The sequence below is a fragment of the Ursus arctos genome, unplaced genomic scaffold (genome assembly GCF_023065955.2).
Source record: "Ursus arctos isolate Adak ecotype North America unplaced genomic scaffold, UrsArc2.0 scaffold_19, whole genome shotgun sequence".
Classification (NCBI taxonomy): domain Eukaryota; kingdom Metazoa; phylum Chordata; class Mammalia; order Carnivora; family Ursidae; genus Ursus; species Ursus arctos.
This window is the reverse complement of record NW_026622863.1, coordinates 45,516,141-45,537,843: the sequence shown is the minus strand read 5'-3', so window position 1 is coordinate 45,537,843 and position 21,703 is coordinate 45,516,141. Positions and strand designations below refer to the sequence as shown.

Genomic DNA, 21,703 nt, shown 5'->3' with positions numbered 1-21,703 from the left:
TCCCAGGACCCTGGGATCACGATCCAAGCAAAAGGCAGACACCCAACTGACTGAGCCCCCCAGGCGCCCCTCTACTGTTTGTATTCTAATTTTGGCAATTTGAGAAGCAATTTGACAACTTTGAAAAGCGATGGCAGAGTTTTATTGTTGTCTGACTGAGGGCACACTCCAGAGGCATCACAGTAGTTAAAGGTGCTGTCTCTGCACCCAGATCACCGGGGTTTGATCTAGCCTCTGCACCCCATCACCAAAGAGACCTTGGTCAGGTCATGTAACCTCTTGATGCCTCAGTTTCCCCAGCAGTAAAATGGGGATACTTCTAAGGATACATAACTAAAAATATTTATAGGCGAGTTGATACAATGTCTGGGCTTTGTTTCAAAATAATCCGGATTTTTGAGGGGTGTGGAGGGAGGGGGTATTTGAGAGAATGAGATTGGCCATGAGTTGATCATTGCTGAAACGGGTTGATGGATATATTGTATATCTCCCTTTGTATACGCTTGAAATCTTCCACAATAAAAATATTTTTTTCAACGAAAGAAAAGAAAAATAAACGTGGGTAGGGGTGGAGATTATTATTAATCACCTGCCTTCAAAGGCAATTAATAATTAGGGTTAGAAGGAGGCGTTAAACAATTTAATTTAAATTAAATCTAAATTAAGCATTTAGAACAGTGCCGGGCAAATGCTGTTAGCGATTACTTTTTATTTTCTTACCACCAGGTGGCGCTGTCTCCCAGCGCCGCAAGAAGCAGCGCGGGGGTCGGGGGCGGTGACAATTATTAGCCTTGAGTTTGAATTCTGCTCTGTCGCTTCCTAGCTGAGATCCTGAGCATTAACTATCTCTGAGCCTTCATTCATTTATACAACGGGGGCAATCATACTATCAACCTCTGAGTTGTTAGGATGATTCAGACACAATGATGTAAAGTGCTGATAAAGTATCTGGTGCATGTCTTTCTGGACACCTGCTTCTGGGGCTAGATCTGCCTCTGGGGACAGTATTCCTTGTTTTTCCTGTGGAGATTCTGTCACGTGCCTGAGTGATTGTGAAAATCTGGAGAGGCTACAAACGGGGTGAGAACTTTCTCCATTCCTACTGCAGATCAGTCCTCCAGCAATGAGATGGTGCCAGTCTTCCCAGAAGACTAGACCTTTTAGAAATCCAGTGTTCTTGAGACAGGGTTGAGACATGAGACTCTGAATCCAACTGAGTTAGAATTCCCATTCCATCACCTGTAACCCACCTGCCCTTCAGGTTCCTCCTTTATAAAATGAGTATCTCTATATAAAACACACCTATCACAATGGTATCATGAGGACTCAATGTGATATTGAGAAACATTAATACAAGGCTTGGTGAACAGATAGTAACTCCTATCAATGTGAAAATATTAAGATAATTAAGCTAATAATTTGAGGGCTCATCTGTGTAGGGTATATAATAACACCACGAATTCTTATAGTAACACCATGAGATTGATATAGTAATAATCCCCCCTAGGGTAGGAGAGGCTCAGCGAGAAGTCACCTCCTGAAAGTCACACAGCTGGTACATGGCAACTTTGGGATTTATTTATTTATTTATTTTTAAGATTTTTATTTATTTATTTGACAGAGAGAGAGCACAAGCAGGGGGAGAGGGAGAAGCAGGCTTCCCACTGAGCGGAGAGCCCGATGCAGGGCTTGATCCCAGGACCCTGAGATCATGACCTGAGCCAAAGGCACACGCTTAACCGACTGAGCCACCCGGGAGTCCCCCCTTCCACTGTCCTAAGATGCACTTTGGATTCAGACCATACCTCTGTCACCCCCTTGCTGGTGACCTTGAACAAGGTGTTTAGCAATGCTGAGCCTCGGTTTCTCCCTCTGTGAAGCGAGGGAGTGGGGATGGGGTGGTTACGTGACCCGAGGCCCCTCAAACATCCAGGCAGCACTGACTCAGCCGGTTCTGTGATGACAGCATTCTTGTCATTGTCATGATTGTTATGGTTAAAAGTATTAATATTGGCATTCGTGTGAGGAAGGCTTATTGGGCAAGGGTCTTGGGGTTGGGCAGACCTGGGATCAAATCCATTTCTGCCGGAGACATCTCCGTCTGTGCTCTTTCCTCCTCTTGGAAATGGGGAGGCTGTCTCAGAAGACAACGGGAGAGCTCCCTAAGGTCACAAATGTAAATTGCTCGGACTGTGAAAGACTCTGGCCGATGTCAACTTGTTACTAGGATTCAGTAACAGTTCGAAGAGTCTCTAATTTTAAGATTAAATCCAATTTTAAGATTAAAAACATTCATTGTGGGCACCTGGGTGGCTCAATTGGTTAAGTATCTGCCCTTGGCTCAGGTCATGATCCCAGGGTCCTGAGATCGAGTCCCATGTAGGACTCCACACTCAGCGGGGAGCCTGCTTCTCCCTCTCCCTCTGCCTGCTGCTCCCCCTGCTTGTGCTCTCTCTCTCTCTGTCAAAGACATAAATAAAATCTTAAACAAACAAACAAACAAACAAACAAACATTCGTTGTAAGGTGCCAGGATTCAGTCTGCCATGCCCCCCCCCCCCCCCCCCCCCGCTTCCCCACTTGCAGTAGGGCACCTGCGGAGGCTGGCCTTCCCCACCTCCCACACGAAGGCGCTCCTGCCCCAACCTGCTTGCCTGCAACAATAGCAAGACCACAACAACTCCCGGCCCCGTGTGGGTAGCAATTTCCCAGCCAGCCACCGATCCCACCAGAACCCCTGGCCCCGGCCTCCCATTCTGCCCGTCCCTCTTCCCCTGCCTCGATGCAACTCACTGCCACATCCCGTGACTTCTACCTCCTAATTATCTTTCCAATGTGTCCATTTCCCTGCATCTCCACTGCTGCCGTGGATTGAATTGTGTCACCACGAGAGGCCTTGAGACCCTGACGCCCCCGCGTCTGTGAATGTGACCTCATTTGGAAATCAGTTCCCTGAGGATAATTGAGTTAAGATGAGGTCATTCATTGGGTATAATCCAATGCGAGTGTGTCTTTATAAAGAGAGGAGGTTGGGACACAGGGACGGGCACACGGCGAGGACACCACCTGAAGAAGAGATGGGGCGATGCGCCCACAAGCCGAGGAACAGCAGAGATGCACCCCCCACCCTGCCCCGACCACAGAAACCGGGGAGACTCCTGGGACAGACTCTCCCTCCCAGCCTTCAGGAGGGACAGCCCCGCGCCCCTGATTTCCACGCGTCTAGGTGACACATTTCTGGTGTTCGGGCCACCCAGGCTGTGTGCTTTGTTAGGGGGGCACCGGGCGTCACCGACTCACACTGCCTGCAACAGCGGCCCTCTGCCCGCACCGCTGTCCCTCACGCGCATAGCATCTCATCAAAATGCAGGGCCCACTGTGGCCCCACATTGCTCTTGGGCCAAAGTCCAAGCTGGGGGTCACCATTGGCTGGGTCACCGTTGGCTCAGCCTTCGTGTCCGGTCGGTGGGCATTTTTGGGACTCGTGCCCTCAGTGGCTGGGGACCACTGCCGTGGGTCACCCCCTTGTCTGACTGCCCAGCGGAGGCGGCGGCCTCCCTGAGCTCTGGTTTCCTTCAGAGCGTTTACCACCTGGCACCGTTTCCTCTGTGCTCCTTTTTTTTTTTTTTTAAGATTTTATTTATTTGACAGAGAGAGAGACAGCCAGCGAGAGAGGGAACACAAGCAGGGGGAGTGGGAGAGGAAGAAGCAGGTTCATAGTGGAGGAGCCTGATGTGGGGCTTGATCCCATAGCGCTGGGATCACGCCCTGAGCGGAAGGCAGATGCTTAACCACTGTGCCACCCAGGCGCCCCTCCTCTGTGCTCCTTGACGTATTGCCTGTCGCCCCCATGAGAAGGCAAGCCCCAGGAGGCCCAGGAGTGGGTATGGGTATTTGCGGAATAAATGAAGGGGTGGGTGGGAAGACCCAAAGGATTAGCTTCCCAGGGCTGGTACATAGCAAAGCACCTCAGATGGGCGGCCTAAACCACAGGAATGTGATCCTCTCAGTTCCGGGAGCCAGAAGTCCATCCTGGAGGTGTGGGTAGGGCCTCTTTCTTCAGGCTGCGAGGGACACCCTGCTCTCTGCCTCAATTCCCGCTCCCAGTGCTCTGACGACAGTCGTGGGCATTTCTTGGCTTGGAATCACCACCCCAATCTCTGCTCTCATCTTCACATGGTGTTCTCTGTGTGTGCGTGTCTATGTCCAAATATCCTTCTTTTGGAAGGACGCCGCCATATTGGTTTGGGGCCTACCCTACTCCAGTATGACATCATCCTCACTAATTACCCCTGCAAAGGTCCCAGTCCCAAATAAGGTCGTGCTCTGAGACACTGGGGGCTGGGAGTTTGACATGTGAGTTTAGGGTGGGGTGGAGACACAAGTCAACTTTTTCTTCTTCTTCTTCTTTTTTTTTTTTAAAGATTTTATTTATTTATTTGACACAGAGAGAGCACAAGCAGGGGAAGCATCAGGCAGAAGGAGAAGCAGGCTCCCCGCTGAACAGGGAGCCCCGTGCAGGACTCAGTCCCAGGACCCCGGGGATCATGACCGGAGCTGAAGGCAGCCCCTTAACCAACTGAACCACCCAGGCATCCCAACCCCTAAATGATTTCTATCCCCCTGTGGGCTAGATTTCTTTCTTTCTTTCCTTCTTTCCTTCTTTCTTTCTTTCTTTCTTTCTTTCTTTCTTTCTTTCTTTCTTTCTTCTTCTTCTTTTTTTTTTTAACACACATTTATTCTCTTATGGTTCTGGAGGTCAGAAGACCAAACCAGGTTTCCTAAGCCCCAAATCCAGGTGTTGGCAGGGCTGTATTCCTTCTGGAGGCTCTCGGGCAGAATCTGTTTTCCTGTCTTTTCCAGCTTTTAGAGGCGCCCGTGTTCCTGGGCTCGTGGCCCCTTCCTCCATCTCCAAAGCCAGCACTGCAGCACCCACAGGCTCTCCCGCTGACTCTGAACTTCCACATCTGTCCTCACATCGCCTTTCCTCTCTCTCTCATGCTCCTGACTCCCTGGGACGAGGGTCCTTGTGGTTACACCGGGCCCATCTAATAATGCAGGATAAGCTTCCACCTCAAGATCCTTAACCCAATCACAGCTGTGAAGGCCTTTTTGCCACACAAGGTAACATCTTCTCCAGTTTCAGGGACTGGGATGTGGATGTCCTTGGGGAGGCCATTCCCCAGCCTACCACAGGCTGGGATTGTGGTGCACCCCCCACAACCAGCACCCCCCCCCAGGGCCAGACCAGTGGGAAGGAAGGGGTCAAGCTGGGGCGGGCAGGCAGAGTAGCCCACACCCAGTGGCAAAGCCCCAGAGGAGCAGGGCACGGAGATGGGGAGACCCAGGGCATGGCACCCACATGCCTCCAGTCCTGGCCTGGCTCCAGATGGGGCTCACTGTGGGCTAGATTTTAGAAACTCAAAAGCAAAGAAATGACTCCTCTTTCCTCTTTTTCTATTGCACCATCCCTTCCATGAAGTGGTGATTGCAAAATATCCTTGTTGGCCAAATGGGCAAAGGACCAAAGACACAGGAAGAAATAAAATGGAGCCAAAATCTTGGTTACTGTTTGACTCGGTCGGGGTTCTGGTGGGAAACCAACCCTCTAGCCAGGTAGCTGAGAAGAGTTTCGTAAAGGGACTGTGTCAGCACGCTGGGGCCTGCCACAACAAAATGCCACGGACTGGGTGGCTTCAACAATTGAAATTTATTTTTGCGCAGTTCTGGAGGCTGAAGGTCCAAAATCAAGGTGCGGGTAGGGTTGGTTTCTGGTAAGGCCTTTTTTCTTGGCTTGCAGATGGCAGACATCTTGCTGTGTGTTCCTTCCTCTCTGGGCACATGCCCCTGGCATCTCTCTGTGTGTCCAAACATCTTTTTCTTATAACAACACCAGCCAGATTGGCTTAGGGCCTACCCTCAGGGCCTCATTTTTGCTTATGGTCCTCCTGAGAGATTGGGGGGCAGGGCTTCCGCCTATGAATTCAGCCCACAGCACCAATCCTTCCTGTCTTCCCTCCTTCCCTCTGATTTTTGTATTGTGGCTTCTCATTGGCCGCACCCAACTGTAATCTGAGACTATCCATACAGACCAGCCTCTGGGGCTCAGAGCGGGTGGAGGAGGGCAGAGAGTGTATCCAAAGGCAAATAGAAGTTGCTTTGCATGGTGTTCTCCTGCTGTATTTCCCAGCCCTTGCCTACTTACAAGGACTCAGAGTTCCTCTCCTATCATCTGCCCCATAAGGCTCTAGCCCCAGAGGGTTTCTTTAAAACAGTGATTCTTACATGAAAACAGCAGGTGGCTATGCCGGAGCTCCTTCCCCACTCTTGACCCCCCCAGTTCTCCAGGTTACACAGGTGAGCCAGGAAACCAGCCACTACTCAATCATCCAAAGGACTCCTCCTTCCCAACATGGCATGCACCCATATTCTATATTCTTTCCAGAATTTGGAAGCCCCACACAGCTTCCCCTGAGCTAAAATAGTCCCTTAATGGAGTGGTAATCATCGATCAGAAGCAGCAACTGTCTTTGTTCAGGTGATGACAATGGGCTGCCCAGTCTGTGTCCCTATCCATACCCTCTTCCTCCTCTTCAGCGTATTCTCCTCTCCCTGGTCCTCAAATGTCTAATATGAAAAGGGAGATGAATGTTTTCTGAGCTCATGCTCGTCTACTGCTCTCCCTTGTAAGATTTGTTTCTTTATTTCAGAGAGGGAGAGAGAGAGACAGAGAGCAAGCTCAAGTTGGGGGAGGGGCAGAGGGAGAGGGAGACAAGCAGACTTGATTGCAGGAGCCTAAGCTCATGACCTGAGTTGAAATCCAGAGTCAGATGCTTAACCAACTGAGACACCCAATCGCTCCTCTACTGTCTGCTTCTGTATCCCCAAATTCCTGATGGAGTCATGTAAATTACCATCCACTGATCCCAACCGCAGCAAATTTTCTAGAACATAGCTAGACCATGTCATTCCCTGCTTAAAACCATCCATGGCTCCCCATCATCCTTTGGATGACAGTCATTCTCAGCCTGACACTGAAGGCTTGCATCCTCAAACCCCAGCCCCTTTTCCCAACTTCCCTACTTGTCTCTTTTCTAAGTAACCCATGCTTCTCACCAGACCCCCAAAACACCATCCGTTTTCATGCCTGCTGGCTTTTCTCCTGCTGAGTCTTCTGGAATGTAGAGGCTCATTCTGGAGCCAGGATAAGAACAAGGGCTGCTAGTTTTCCAGTCTCTTGGAAGATCTACTTTTTGTCGGTCACCTGCTATTTTGAGATTGACCTGGCTCTGTTCATTTAGACCCGGGGAGATATTTTAATTTCTAAGCATCAGATGTGGAGTTCCCCAGGGGTCACTTCAGCCATGGCCTTGCCTCCACAGTCTCCTGCCCATCCAGAGAGCACCACATCCCCAGACTCCTGTGACACCTCTCTTATGGAAGTCCCCTCCTTTAGTAGCCTCTCTTGTGTATCAGAAGAGGAAGGAAGGGAAAGGATGAGTACACATTGAACTGAAATGTCTATGTCCCAGAAATATTCATACATCATCTTTTTTTAAAAAAAGATTTTATTTATTTATTTGAGAAAGAGAAGAGAGAGTGAGAGTATGAGCAGTGGGGAGGGAGGAGCAGAGGGAGAGGGAGAAGCAGACTCCCCACTGAGCAGGGAGCCCAACAGGTGGCCCAACAGGTGGCTCCATCCCAGGACCCTAGGATCATGACCTGAGCTGATGGCAGATGCTTAACTGACTGAGCCACCCAGGCGTCCCACTCATAGACCATATTACTTAATCTTTTCAACAACCTATGGGTCTCATTATTCCCATTTCATAGATGAGAGGTGAGATGATTTTGCCAAGTTCCTGATGAAACTGAATTAGTTAAGATAAGGAACACCAGTTTCTGTAAACTCCATTGACTTAACTCAATAAAACTCTACTCTTCACTTATGTAAAGTCTAGTTAGGTGTCTGTAGTTGGTGGGTGGACTTTCATGCAATCATTCGGAGACTCAGGCTCCTTCCGTCTTGTGGCTCCAGCCTCTCCCGGCTTCACAGACTCCTTTTTTTTTTTTTTTTTAAAGATTTTATTTATTTATTTGACAGAGAGAGAGACAGCCAGCGAGAGAGGGAACACAAGCAGGGGGGAGTGGGAGAGGAAGAAGCAGGCTCCCAGCAGAGGGGCCTGACGTGGGGCTCGATCCTGTAACACCAGAATCACGCCCTGAGCCGAAGGCAGACGCTTAACTGCTGTGCCACCCAGGCGCCCCCTGGATTCACAGACTCCTTGCCACTCAACCAGCAACTGCGGGGGAGAGAGAAAGAGCATCGCCTGTGGGAGGTTTTTGGAGAGCAGGTTGGCCAGAGGCAGAGAATACGACTTCCGCTCCCATCCCATTGGCCAGAACGCATCACATGACCATGCCTCCCTGCAAGGGGCACTGGGAAATGTTGTCCTGGCGTGTGCCCCGGGAGAGGAGGAAAGCTGGGCGTTGGTGTTAGTAGGTGGCCCCAGCCTCAACCACGCGGACGGCGAACCTCAGAGACATGTGTAGTGTGTTGACCAGGGTCAGCCAGAAGCAGCAGGACAGGAGCCCACGTCCTTCCCTTCATTGGAAGGACTGGACAGATAGCTGAAGTAATTTGGTGGACAACCCCGCAGATATTAGCAGGCTCCAGCAAGGCGGAGGGGGCGTGCACAGGGTCTGATCTCAGGGCTGGTTCTGAAAGGAATTCCTCCCGAGATTAAGGGCTTGGTGCGGAGGATGTATTTGCCCTTAGAGGTGGGTTCAGATGAGGCCTGCGCTCAGGAATGTGTCTACTGAGAAGACGCCCCGGCTTTGGTTCCTTTTTCTATACATTTGCGGGGTGAACTTGATGTTAATTCTTTGAGCTGAAGATCCCGCCTCCTTCCAGAAATGACACATGATAGGTCCAAGTGGGGATGCTATTACAAGTGTCTGACACTTGTACAATAAAAGTTGGCACCTGATAGATGGCAGGAGTAGGATGCAGAGGCTGAACCCAGTGTTAACCCTTTAGGCGCTGGATTCTGGGGCGGTCTGGAGGTACTGGGGGTGGGCCAGAGCCATATGGGAGCCCTGTGGGGAAATTCTTGGGGTAGTTGTTATTTACCAACCAGTCTGGCAAGTACTTAGATATTTTACCAACATTGCAGCCGTGTCAGTCGTGGCCCCAAGATCCTAAAATGCTGAAGTTCCGTAATTTAAGGACTCCATAGCTCCGTGTGTCAATGAAGCAATACCCGGGAAAAGCACGGAGTGAAACTTTAGATGCCCTCGACTTCATTCTGCCCTTCCAGTTCCTTCACCTCTTGGAGTTCCTGTATCATGTATCAAGCCATGCATAACCATGCTTGTCATGTGTGAGTACAGGATTAGCACAAAGTCAATGACCACTGCACGGAAGTGGTTGCTGGGTTATTTGTGAGACAAAATGATGTTATGGTTAAAAGCTTGAGCTCTGAGGTCAGGCTGGCCCTATTTAAGTTGTAGGTCTGCTGCCTACTTGCTGTGTGACCTTGAGAAAGGCCTTTCCTCACCTACATCTTGCTTACTCAATTCTAGCTGCAATGCAGGGGCCCCCTTGCTGTATGAGAACACACCATGCCCACCTGCCTCAGGGCCTTTGCACTGGCTAGCTCTTGAGCTTGGAATGCTCTTCCTCAGTATATCCAAATGGCTCCCATCCTCCCCTCGTCCGGGTCCTTGCTCAAATACTCTCCTTCTCAGGGAGACCTCTCCTCTGCCCAGCATTTCCTTTGCCCCCTCCCTATTTTATCTTTGGTCACAGCACTTACCACCCATCTGATGTACCATATACTTTGCTTGTTTATTTATCGTCTGTTTCCAAACACTCCAGACTAGAAACACTTTGAAGGCAGGAGATTTTGTCAGTTTTATTTGTAGCTCTTGTCCTAGGTGATGAGGGAACAGAAGGCAAGCTGAGGACAAAGCAGAAACTGACGCCCTGCAACCCCCTGCCCCCATGGTTACTATGTGACATTCCCCAGGCACTCCTGGCTGCCCTAAAGCTAAGGAAATGAAAAACAATTAGTTAACTAACAGAGATCACAATCCTGCAAGACCTGAGTCTCCCTCAGTTTACACATGTCCTAGTGATTTACAAGGAAGGAGCTTTCTTATCAATAGCCTAACTTCCAGAGACCCATAATTCAGTTTCCTGGAGCCCTAACATTACCATCCCCTCCATAAAATCGAGGGAGGCTGAGGCAGAAGGAAATGTAAATAAAATGAAATTTCTTTTAAACCTGAAGCCCATTGACAAGGACTTGTGATAGGAGGAATGTAACGTTCCTCTGGGAGACTCCCAGCTGTCTTCATGTTCGTGCCTCATTAGACGGAGGGACAGCCTTAGCTTGACGATAACCAGGTCTCCAGTATCCTGCGAGTTCTTTAATGTATGAAAGTACTTTCTCAACCTCCCTTTTTCCTTACCTCCCCCAACCCCATCGTATATAATCAGCCACCCCTGGCAACCCGGGGCAGCAGCTCTTTCTGCCCATGGGTCCTGTCCTGGTGCTTTAATAAACCAGTAATTTTGCACCAAAGGCGTCCCAAGAATTCTTTCTTGGTCGTCAGCTCCAGACTCCACCCCACTGAACCTCACCTGTATTTCATAACCTCATCACTAGGTACATAGTAGTTACCAAGTAAAATTTGTTGAGTAGGACGGATGTATAAACAAAGCGTGGTATAGCCATGCCGCTTCAGCCTTAAAAAGGAAAGCAATTCTGACACACACCATGGATGAATCTTGAAGACATTATGTTATTGAAATTAGCCAGACACAGAAGGACACATGCTGCATGATTCCTCTTATATGAGGTCCCCAGGGTGGTCACATTCATAGAAACAGAAAATTGAGTGGTGGGTGCCAGGGGCTGGGGGGGGAGGGGAAAATGAGGAGTCAGTGTTTAATGGGTCTAGAGTTCCAGTTTTGCAAGATGAAAGGTGTTTTTTTTTTTTTAAGATTTTATTTATTTGAGGGAGAGAATGAGCAGGGTGAGGGGCAGAGAGAGAAGCAGACTCCCCACTGAGCAGGGAGCCTGACATGGGGCTCGATCCCAGGACCCCAGGATCATGACCTGAGATGACGGCAGACGCCTAACCAACTGAGCCACCCAGGCACTCCGGTTTTAGAGATCTTGGTTGATTTTGGTAACTGACCATTTGAGCCACTTGTTTTTTCTCTTCCCATGCTTTAAATTTCTACTCTTCTCTCTAAATTCACCAATAAAGAGTGAGCCCACAAACCCCTAGGCCACCGCCCTTAAGTCCTCGATAAAAGCAGAAGCCCAGGCCCATGGGTTCCCTCTCTTTCTTCTCCCAACCTCGCTATATGGCCTCAGGTGTGCTGTAAGCAATAAATCTTGGTCCTGTAAGCAATAAATCTTGATCTTTTCAATGTTTCTGCTGAAGGGCATCTTGCAATCGTAATAAAACCCTCAAGGGCCCGTTCCACCACAATACTGATTATTGATAGGCAAGAACAATTGTCACGATGGGTGGGATTGTGTCACTGCTCTTGTGATTCATGGAGGGGAATTCCCTTTACCTGCGAATTGCTTACTACCCACCTGCCTCAGGTGGGTAACACTGTCTGGGAAAGGAGCACCACTTGCTGGCGCCTGTCACAGGGCTCTGTGCTTTCACATCTTGCCTCTGTCCTGTGTTGCCTGCAGTATCCAACCCAAAAGGTCACGGTCGCTGAGTCAGTGGGTCACGCATGGACTGTGTGTCCTAACCAAGAAGAATGAAGTAGCCTCGTGACCAGAAGTCAATGGCACCAGCAGAGCGAGAGCACGACCAAAGCCTGTGGTCTCTCCCACCACCACCTCACAAGCTGCTGTTAATCATTGGTCTCCGGACCCCATGGGATTTTACGGCTCTGATCCCTGGCATGATGTTGCTAAAAAAATTTTTTTTAAAGATTTTATTTATTCATTTATTAAAGAGAGAGAGACAGCAGGAGCGGGGGAGAGGGGAGGAGGGAGAGGGAGAAGCAGACTCCCCACCGAGCAGGGAGCCTGATGCGGGGCTCGATCCCAGGACCCTGAAATCATGACCTGAGCCAAAGACAGATGCTAACCAAGGGAGCCACCCAGTCTCCCCTGTTGCTAAGAAATTAATGGACAGATATCTATGTCCTGAACATCTGATGCCACTGCCGTCTAAGGACCCCAGGGAGGTACAGCAGCTCCTTGGTAAGTGCAAACCCCCATGGGTGTTTCCTGGGCCATGCACACCAACATGGTAAGACTCCAGAGGTCTAGGGGCTTTCCCCAAAGTCCCTGCTCATATCACACTAGTGGAGGCAGACCCTCCCTCCTGGAGAGGTCTCTTGGAACACCCTAGAAAGGAAAGTGGCCACTTACCAAGAGGGCTCACGGTGACATCATCCCAAACTGCCCAGTAACAACACATACGATTAAGGCAACAGGAGAAAAACAAGAAGAGGAAACTGAGATCAAAAACTATACCTTAACTGAAATTCAAATCTTTCTTAAAGATTTTTTGAAGCAGGAAGAAGAGAAGGGGAGCTAATTCGCTATTTCAAGTTTTCTTGTTTGTTAGAAACAGGCTCTGAATTGTTACTCACAGCTGCCAAAGTGTGTCATCTGGCTGGTATTCTCTAAAGACCCTAAAAATCCATAACTTTCTTTTTTTCTTTTTTTAAAATTTAAATTCAATTTAGTTAATATATAGTGTATTACTAGTTTCAGGGGTAGAATTGAGTGATTTTTCCGTTACATATAACACCCAGTGCTCATTACATCAAGTGTCCTCCTTAATGCCTGTCACCCAGTTACCCCATCCCCCCGGCCCCAGCAACTCTCAGTTTGTTCCCTACAGTTAAGAGTCTCTTATGGTTTGCCTCCTTCTCTCTTTTTATCTCATTTTTCCTTCCCTTCCCTTATGTTCTGTTTCTTAAATCCCACATATGAGTGAAGTCATATGGTATTTCTCTTTCTCTGACTGACTTATTTCACTCAGCATAACACCCTTTTTTTTTTTTTTAAAGATTTTATTTATTTATTTGACAGAGAGACAGCCAGTGAGAGAGGGAACACAAGCAGGGGGAGTGGGAGAGGAAGAAGCAGGCTCCAGCGGAGCAGGGAGCCCAATGTGGGGCTCGATCCCAGAACCCTGGGATCACACCCTGAGCCGAAGGCAGACGCTTAACGACTGAGCCACCCAGGCGCCCCAGCATAACACCCTTGAGTTTCATCCTCATCGTTGCAAATGGCAAGATTTCATTCTGAGTAATATTCCATTATATATACACCACATCGTCTTTATCCATTCATCTGTCGATGGACATCTGGGCTGTTTCCATAGTTTGGTTCTTGTTGATAATGTTGGTATAAACATTGGGGTGCGTGTATCCCTTCCAATCACTATTTTTATATCCTTTGGATAAATGCCTAGTGGTGCAATTGCTGGGTCGTAGGGTACTTCTATTTTTAAAAACCATAACTTTCAGGGCACCTGTGTGGCTCAGTTGTTAAGCGTCTGCCTTCGGCTTGGGGCGTGATCCCAGGGTCCTGGGATCGAGCCCTGCGTCGGGCTGCCTAAAATTCCCTGCTCTGCTGGGAAGCCTGCTTCTCCCTCTGCCACTCCCCCTGCTTGTGTTCCCTTTCTTGCTGGCTGTCTCTATCTCTGTCAAATAAGCAAATAAAATCTTAAAAAAAAAAAAAGCCATAACTTTCTTGAAGATCCATCCAGGCCATGCGCTCATTTCCTCTGAGATACCACAGATGTTGAGTCCCCTTGACTTTCCCCTGAATGGGGCAGAACTAAGAAATGGCATCTCTCCCACCTGGAAAATCTGACAGGGTTATGGATGCCTTTAGTGACAAGGAAAGGGGAAAGTAAAGGCAAAGGCTCCCAGAACCACTGATATTGGTACCAGGGCCCTCCCTCTCTTCCCTTGGACATCACCGCCTCGCACCATGGCTGTCCTGCCATAACAGTGATCACAGCTGAGGCTCGCAGTGAATGCAAAACATTAGGGTGACACCCATCTCCTGGGTGCAACAAAGGGATGGTCTAATGGGTCTATCGTTCCCACAACCATAGTGACCCCAGTGACCCCCTCTTCATTTCCAACCCTGACGGGGCCCCACTTGACACTGAGTTCAGAAAATTATTTTTACAGAGGACTCCCCCTAATTACAGGGTTGTGTTACTACATTTAGGGAGGACTGCCAAAACCATCCCAAAGGCCCTAATCTCCTAGGAGGAAACGTGCATTCTTTCTCTAATTCCCTTGAAGATCTTACCAAGTCTTTGAAATGTAAACACCCCAGGAGGTGCCTAAAATTCTGCCAACAATCCTGCTTGAGACGGAAGGAAAGAAAAAAAGAGGAAAAGAAATCTTTTAAAATGCAAACTGCTATAAAAACTCTCTTGCAGGGGTGCCGGGGTGGCTCAGTTGGTTAAGTGGTTAAGGGTCTGCCTTTGGCTCAGGTCATGATCTCGGGGTCCTGGGATCGAGCCCTGCATTGGGCTCTCTGCTCGGTAGGGAGTCTGCTTCTCTCTCTCCCTCTGCCCCTCCCACCCTCCACTTGTGTTCTCTCTCTCAAATAAATAATAAAATCTTTAAAAAAAACCTCTCTTGCCCAAAATCTAGTCCACAGCCTCCTTAAGATTGCTCATCAAAGACAAATACAAATCTTAAAAGTCTTCTGCACAAATACTAGTAAAAAGCTTTAGTCATTGAAGTGGATAGCCTTAATTTCTTGTTTGCCGGACACAAAGTACATTTAAATATAATTAAGAAAGTAGAGAGTTTTCTATTGTACCTGATTTATGGCTGAAATTTTGTAACAAAGGCTGTGTCTGTCTACATGTGTATGTATGAATGTATGCTGTGTATATGTTTTTTTTTCTGCCTCTGATGGTATTGCCAATTTATTTTATTTTATTTTATTTTATTTTATTATTTTTTGAGAGGGAGAGAGAGAGGGGCGGGGAGGAGCAGAGGAGAGGGAAAGAAAGAATCTGAAGCAGACTCCATGCCCAGTGCAGAGCCTGGTGCAGAGCTCAATCTCATGACCCTGGGATCATGACCTGAGCAGAAATCAAGAGTTGGATGCTTAACCAACTGAGTCACCCAGACACTCTGACAATATTAATTTGTAAAAGAATGCTATTTAATTGTCTTAAAGATAAGCACTTATGAATTAAGTATTCCTAAAACTCAGAAATATAGAAAAAACCCAAATGTTTTTCAAGTTCATGTGCTCTGGGAGAATCTTCAGCGAATAAAATCTAGTTTAAGTTTGTTGGTTTAACCAAAATAGTCATGTCTTCAGAGTTATGAATACTGGATATAACATAATATAATGCAGACATAACAACTTTTGCTCTACCTGGGTTTACTATTCAAATAAGTCTGTCTTAACTGTGTTACAAAATTTGTCAGCAATAAAAATAACTTGGAGTGATGGCCAACTTTGTCTAATGTTTCATGAAGCTTCCACAAGTGGAACGTAATTGTCAGGAACGACTGGTTCAGATAAATGTAAATGGAACAAGAATTTGGGTAAACTTTTCAGCAATCATTATGTGTTATGGTATGTCTACTTAAAAATACTTCCCCAAGGGGGTGCCTGGGTAGCTCAGTTGGTTGAGCATCTGACTTTTGGTTTTAGCTCAGGTCATGATCTCATGGGTCTTGGGATCCAGCCCTGCATCAGGCTCCACACTCAGTGGGGAGTCTGCTTGAAAATTCTCTCCTTCTGCCCCTCTTCCCACTCCCACTCAAGCTCACACACACACTCTCTCTCTAAAATAAATCTTTAAAAAAAGTAGTTCCCAAGGGGCGCACAGCTGGCTCAGTCTGTAGACTGTGCAACTCTTGATTTCATAGTTGTGGGTTTGAGCCCCACATTGAGTACAGAGATTACTTAGAAAAAAATCTTAAAAAAATAGTTTCCCAAATCTCTTGCTTAACTTGAAACTTTGTGGAGTTTGCGAAGTTAAATTAAGTGGTGAGATGTTCATTGAATATCTAGATCATTTCCAAATAAGATAGAATACAAAAACACGAATTGCTAAACAAGTCTAAGTTTACCTGCTTTTGACCTCTTATTACAGAGGAAATAAAAATACTTGAGCCTTTTAGTAAACGTGTCTTGTGTCACATTGAAAACTGTGCCTTGAGGAAATTCATGTTTCTAGAAATTATAAAGTATATTAATAAATTTGTTGATCTAAAGAATGCTGGTGTAAGAGGCAGTTCACAATTGGTTATTTCTTAGTTTTCACTAGAAATTAAGGTTTTGGCCATTGAAAATTCTAATTAATACATGTAATTAAAACTACTAGAAATAATGAAGGAAACATTTCTGTATGCAAAGAAAGTAGGATGCTTTTTTGAGTAAGAAAGGCAAAGGGTGTGGAAATGCATTTTTGTTAAGGGAAATGAAAGTAATTTTGTTCTAAAGTAAAGCTGCTTGTTTCAGAATGAGAAAAAGAAAAATAAAGGACAAAATGGTATAGAAAGCTGGGGGGAGAGAGAGGGAGAAAGAGAGAATTTTACCTTGTGTGGTCAAGTTGGCCAAAATAGAATTGTTATTATAAGGGTTTTTTTTTTAAATAAACTTTAATATCAACAGTACGTGTACATAATTTTCTTTCATTTGCTGAAAGGACTAAGTTTTCCTGAAGTATTTGCCAGATCCTGATAAAATATTGTGAAAGGTTTTCTTTACATTTTAAGTAATCTGCCTAGGAAGCAAAAAGTTTGTGTCCAATCAAAATAATTTCCTGTGAGGGCACCCACGGGCTCAGTCGGAGAAGCACGTGACTCTGGATCTCAGGGTTGTGAGTGCGAGCCCCACATTGGGTCTAAAGATTACTTAAGTAAATGAAAAACTTGAAAATAATTTCCTATGCTTCATGTTGTCTTCATCAGGCCTTTGATTACTTAAGAAAGCCAAGTCTTCTCAATATTAAAAGAGATAAGTTTTGCTCACAACAATGTAGCCTTCTGTATTTGCTTTTAAAATACTTTGTCACTTTGGGGGCACTGGGTGGTACAGTTGGTTAAGCATCTGACCCTTGATCTCAGTTCAGGTCTTGATCTCAGGGTCATGAGTTCAAGCCCCATGTTTAAGTCCAGTGTGGAGCCTACTTAAACAAATATTTTGTCACTATTGTTAAGTAGATAATTAAGTATTGTTTCACAATGATCTGCAATCCTATTTGGTCAAGTGTCTGAAAACTTTTGATATTTTTCAACTGCTCAAAATCCAATTCTAAATAAAGTCTTTTTGACCTGGGACTAACTTTGAGATGTTTCAGAGGGTCCCTGGACCATCTCAAAGGATTTGTTCTCTCTTTTTTAAAAAAGAGACATTACATTAACACGGCTTATTCGACATGCTAAATTGCACAGGAAGCAATGTCAAGTAAGAAATAATGCCAAACCTTCTTAACGGATATTCTTATAAGGATATATGTTACTAGTATAAGTGTTCCAGAAATTATATGAATTGGATATATGTTATCAGTCATAATTGGATATGTAATGTTATCAGTCATAATTCTGATTACCATCTTAAAATAATATTTGTCACAGAAATAAGAAAATTTCCTTGTCAATTGCATTATAATGAACTCTCATCAGATCTTAAACCAAGGGCACTTTTAAGACTTTTGTCATTTACAAACAGTTATTGTTTTCCTCTGATGCTTTTGCAGAAGTGCTTCCTCTTCAGGGAGATTCATGAAAAGACCTCTGACAAGTACAGATTTCTGACAACATTCAGATCAGATGACTGCACTGGGTAAGAATTGATAGAACTCTAAGGAAAAACTGGGTTCATAAAACTGCTAGCAAAAGTTCCAGATCAAGAATTAATCATATAGGGGGCGCCTGGGTGGCACAGCGGTTAAGCGTCTGCCTTCGGCTCAGGGCGTGATCCTGGCGTTCTGGGATCGAGTCCCACGTCAGGCTCCTCCGCTGGGAGCCTGCTTCTTCCTCTCCCACTCCCCCTGCTTGTGTTCCCTTTCTCGCTGGCTGTAATAAAATCTTTAAAAAAAAAAAAAGAATTAATCATATAGGACTGAATGGGGTGATGAGGATGATTATAACATTTTATGATGTTTTCTTTGAAAAATTGCTGGTTCTTTATTCTTTTATTTTCCAGATTTGAGAACACTTTTTCTTTTAAGCTAACTATGACGTACAGCAATTTGGTAAAGTATAGTTTTGGGAACAAAGATGAGATAGTTACTTTTTCTGCCTACCTGATCCCTCCAGAATTTGGAAACTCTCAGTGAGTATTCTTATTTTCATGGTAATATAGTTATTTGCATAAGTTCCATAAGAATTTGTTCTCCTTGTAACAAGACACAGTTGGAAACATTGGTTATATTACCAAGGCTTTGACTGGAATGTTGTATTTGAGAGACACATGCATAGACTCAGATATAACCAAACAGCTTTAAGGAACTAAGGTTGACTTTATGGAGCCAATGAAGCCCTTTGGAAAAATTGGCCTGGTACCTTGCTTGCAGGGTTCCCGGAAGCCTTACCAGGTGAGTTAAGAAGGTCACTGGGTCCTTGTGGTCCCAGGAGCCTCAGGATATTTGGGGGACCTTGAAAAGAGAGAAATATGCCCAAATTGATAGGGATTGCAGGCCACTTGTGATCATGAGCCCTTGGCTTGTCTTCTTAGCCTCCAGAGACTTGTATTTTATTTTATTTTATTATATTATTTTAAGATTATTTATTTGAAAGAGAGAGAAAGAGAGACAGAGAGACTGAGCGAGCACCAGAGGGGGAGGGGCAGAGAGAGAGGGATAATCAGGCTCCCCACTGAGCCAGGAGGCAATGCAGGACTCCATCCCAGGACCCCGGGATCATGACCTGAGCTGCAAGCTGACACTTAACTGACTGAGCCACCCAGGTGCTCCCCTCCAGAGGCTTTTGAACTTTCCATCTGAGATTCCTTATGAAATGTTCCAGCAAAGTGGACTTAAGAGTCTATGTGGTCAATCACTGTTCTTGCTGCACTTATGTATGTAAATGACCAGGCCAAGTTTAATGAGATTAGACTGATTTTACAAACACATTAGTCATATTTTGATTATGTTTGGTAGAAATGGGGGTGACTGTAGAGGGAAAGAAATTATGTTTTAGCAATGCACCTTTGTGGCTATCAGATTCTAGTGCTGTTGTCTTTGAGGTTCTGTTTTCTAGCCGTAAACTGGCCTGGATACTGAATTCTTCTTGTGCCCTCCAATATTTGGCTACAATTCTCCAAACCAATGTTTCCAATTTTTCTCCTACCTTCTGACTTGGACTCACTGAAAACTAAAACTGCCCTTTTCCCAATGCCATGTAAGCTAAGATGGGATGATTTGTTATAAACTTCAAAGAAATCACCACAACAGCTCATGTATGGACAACCTTTGTGCCTGTTACTATGTGGGCCACTGAGAAAGACCAGAGACATTCAAACTTCAAACCAGGAAAAGCTATCAGACTGCCACTGCCTGCCCTTACTCCATCTGAAGATTTTTCTTTTTAATTAAAGATCGTATGTATATATGTATTTATTTATCAGAGAGAGCACATGCATGTGCACAAGCAGGGGGAGCGCCAGGTAGAGGGAGAAGCAGGCTCCCCACTGAGAAGGGAGCCTGAGGCAGGACTTGATCCGAGGACCCTGGGATCATGACCTGAGCCAAAGGCAGACGCCCAACCAACTGAGCCACCTAGGCGTCCCAAAGCATTTCAAGCTTGACATCTAGAAATCTCCCCTGCCTGTGAACTTTAGAACTCAGAAATGGGGATTATAATCTCCAATCATTAGCCTTTACTTCTCCTTTGTTTCCATAGAAATGCCTCTTTTTGAATATATGATGCACCATATAGGCCTACCTTGGGGAATCTACCTGCATCCCCACCTCCTGAAATGAGATACAGCCCTTTACATAAACTGACTTAGTCTCAGAAATGAAAGACTGGTTTGATGAGATATGAAGCAATCTACTAACTCAGGACAGGTTCAAACCTACCTACACCAGACAAGCCAAGATGTTATAATATTTTACAATGTGACTGAAATCCTTGAACAGATTCCCCCAGAATCACTGACCTGTTTTCAGGGATAGACACTTTCCAGTTTGGGGCAGCGTCTACAGACTGGATTTCAAACTACTCCCTGCATAATTATTATAGGATTTGCTACTACAAATACTTTCTGGGTTAGGGGCATCTGGGTGGCTCAGTCGATTAAGCATCTGACTCTTGATTTCGGCTCATGTCATGATCTCAGGGTCGGGAGATCAAGCCCGATGTCCAGCTCTGTGCTCAGCTGGGAATCTGCTTGAGATTCTTTCTCTTCCTCTCCCTCTGCTTTCCCCCCTCCCTCTCTCAAATAAATAAATCTTAAAAAAATTTTTTTTTCTGGGTTACAATGCACCATACCTCTGATTTAGCCCATCAGCTACCCAGGCAGTTAATGTCCTCACTATTGACTCTGATGCCTTGGTATCATGGGGTGGACTGTAGTGTAAACCTCGACAGTTTTTTTTTCCTTTTTGTAATGCAGGTGCCTGACTGAAGATTTGATTTCTGAGGCATCTACTTCAATAAGCTCTCTCAAATAAGCACAGTGCCAGCTACACACCTAGATAGAGTCAGACCACCTCCCCCTGCTTGGGCTCCTTGGTTTTAGAGATCTTGGTTGATTTTGATAACTGACCATTTGGGCCACTTGGTTTTTTTCTCTTCCCATGCTTTAAATCTCTGCTCTAAATTCACCAATAAAGAGTGAGCCCACAAAACCCTAGGCCACCACCCTTAAGACCCCCCAATAAAAGCAGAACCCCAGGCCATTGGATTTCCTCTCTTTCTTCTCGCAATCTTGCTGTATGGTCCCAGGTGTGCTGTGTAACTCCCAGGTCCTGTAAGTAATAAATCGCTATTTTTTTCAAAGTTTCCTGATGGTTACTGCTGAAAGGCCATCTTGCAATCGTAATAAAAGCCACCAGGGCCAGTCCAACCACAACACTGATTATCGATAGGCTGAGATAAGCACAAAACTGCAGGCATTTCAAGTCCTGGCTTCCCCACTTACCAGTGGGTAATCTCTGTGCCTCAGTTCCTTCAACTGCAAAATGGAGATAACAGTATTCACCTCTTGAAGCTGTGGAAGGATTGAATTAATACCTGTAAAATATTAACGTTGCCTGGCACAGAGTCAGTTAATAAAGGCCACCTATTTTGTTGTTTGAAGAGCCCATGATTCAACGTATTTATGATGTTAGTTATTTACTCTTATAGCCTCTAAATCCATTCCCCCCACCCCCCACCCCAGATAACTGGGCTGTAAAATCAAAGTACATTTAAATCAGAGAGCATATAATTTATTGTCTGCACCAGGATTGTTTTGAAAGCCAAAGAGGTGCTATAAGTAATTAAGCCAGTGGACTCCTGGCTGGCTCTGTGGCCCCTAGAAACCTCTTGGGCTGAAAGGTGGGAGTCCTGGACCTGATCACGGAGGGCAGAGTGGAGCCACAGGAACGCCATGGTGCCCTGTGGGAGGAGCTCGCCTAGATGTTTACCGCCGCTCACCCAGGAGAGCCCCCAGAGGTGTGCTTCCGACGCCATGGCCCAAAGCTTCCTGGTCTAGTTGGCCTTA

The 21,703-nt window shown here is 46.1% G+C and overlaps 1 long non-coding RNA gene across 1 annotated transcript in view; it reads left to right on the top strand.

Annotated features, from left to right (window-relative positions):
• Window positions 1–21,703, top strand: part of LOC130544130 (uncharacterized) — a 32,139-nt gene that overhangs the window by 4,660 nt on the left and 5,776 nt on the right. Inside the window, exons 2-3 of the long non-coding RNA XR_008960146.1 lie at window positions 17,751–17,836; window positions 18,200–18,328. This is a non-coding gene — a long non-coding RNA (uncharacterized LOC130544130). The remainder of the gene's footprint in view (window positions 1–17,750; window positions 17,837–18,199; window positions 18,329–21,703) is intronic.